Genomic DNA, 1,869 nt, shown 5'->3' on the forward strand with positions numbered 1-1,869 from the left:
CTTCGTACGAGAGAAAAATAATTTAAATATACGAATATGTCACTTGGTAAAAAATAAAGTTTGTCATAAGTTTAATATTTGTACCTCTAGTACACGAATTGGATGTCACTCCGTCGCACAACATTGTCTCATTGAAGAAAACTATTCACCATATGACTTCATAAACAAAATATAATTTACCGTGGACTCTTTCGCTCGCTAAAATATTCTATCATTACAAAGCAGGCAAGTAAGATTAACCTACAGAATTTCACTTTTTTCGTTCATTATGTTATCACCCGTTCACGTAATTATTTTCATAGATGAGAGTGAAGTTAGTTACAAAGAGATTTTTCATTATGATATTTCGATAAGTTTTGAATTTCATATCCTTGTGTTTATTTAGATTTAGTTAATTACTGATGTCAAACGGAAAAAATCTGCCTGCTACATGCTCGTCACGCGCTGTACGTGTGGCTCATTTCAATCGCAAGTTTGAGCGCGCTTAGGGCGCGCGACTGTTGAATCTCGCGTTTTGCGCTCAAAAATGTATTTGTCTCACGCTTCGCGTTTGATGGTACATTCACCTCGCGCTACGCGCTCGGTCTTAGTATTTACCCCACATTTGTGCGCAAGCCTTTTCAGTGATAGGTCAAAGGATCGACAAATGTTATTTGAGGATTGTAAATTCTCTTTTATTAAAGCTCATTCGGCTTTAAAGAACACATTCTCATCACGTATATTATGCTTCGCACTTGATTGAGTTCAAAATGTGAACTTATCTACATTATGTTCAACTCTATTTTATCAAATGTATACTATATTAATTTATGTACCTCGGTTTGGGGCTGCTTATTCAGAAATTGCAAAATAGGGTAAAAATCTTATTTTTAATGATTAATTTAATATTTGTTTCTTATTAATAAAAAATTTGAATGACTTTTCGCTATTTCTTGGAAGAGAAACTATTGTCTATTTAATTTTTTGATAGTTTGTGTCGTTTGTCAAAAACTCACAATTTTTAATTTTTAATGTTCTTTTACGACTAGAAAAAAATACTACGTATCCTGTTAAAAAGTGATTCATGATAAATTTATATGTCTTTTCAGTCCGCGCAATTTTTAATTTTTTTTTTTCGTTAATTTTAGTTAGTTAATTTTTTTCCCTATATTGCATATTTTGATCGCTAAATGGAATTTTTGATTATTTTTTGTAAGATTAAAATTTGAATTTTCAACTTTTCAACAAAATTCAAAAAGTTATAAAATTTTTTAGGGCTTTCGAAAGTCAGCGCTTTTCTTCTCTGGACTTATAGAATACACACTACGAACAGACAGACAAACGGACTAACAGCCACCTTTGTATAAATATTTTTTTCTGACTCAGAGGGTCTCAAAACATGGAGATTTGAGAAAATCGACAAAGTGAAATTTTACATGAAACCAATACCTTCTCATTAGGATGAGAATGTAAAGACCTCGTGACATTTGCCAGCGGGACTATTTTCAGGCATTCTAGCATTGCGAAAATAACCTTTATGGAGAATGACTCTTCCTTGGGTTTCCGTTGAACAGCAAATTATATTGCAAACAATAGCTCAAATAAATTTAACACATATTTAAGTATCGATGATTATTTATGGAAATCATACTGACCTTTATAGAACTTTCACAAGCATTAAAACACAAATTTTCTTATTTATCATTTTTTAAAATTAATTTAAAATCAAAGTTCTTTAATTACACAGGCCGACAAAATTTGACAAAGGTCCGGAACCAGAGACCAGAACTAGTATACCCGAAGGTTTTTGCTGCGCTGAATCCGAATCCGACCTCAGAAAAATTCCATCACCCTCAGTTTTCGAGATATTGTAACCTAAAAGTGCAAAAA

The 1,869-nt window shown here is 32.2% G+C and overlaps 1 protein-coding gene and 1 long non-coding RNA gene across 4 annotated transcripts in view; one reads left to right on the forward strand and one right to left on the reverse strand.

Annotated features, from left to right (window-relative positions):
- Positions 1-1,869, reverse strand: part of LOC117171185 (tachykinins) — a 133,209-nt gene that overhangs the window by 67,273 nt on the left and 64,067 nt on the right. The gene's annotated exons all lie outside the window — the stretch shown is intronic.
- LOC117171188 overlaps positions 1-1,869 on the forward strand; it is a 60,663-nt gene that overhangs the window by 8,332 nt on the left and 50,462 nt on the right. The window lies entirely within an intron of this gene.

Source organism: Belonocnema kinseyi, chromosome 4, assembly GCF_010883055.1.
Source record: "Belonocnema kinseyi isolate 2016_QV_RU_SX_M_011 chromosome 4, B_treatae_v1, whole genome shotgun sequence".
NCBI classification, from domain to species: Eukaryota; Metazoa; Arthropoda; class Insecta; order Hymenoptera; family Cynipidae; genus Belonocnema; species Belonocnema kinseyi.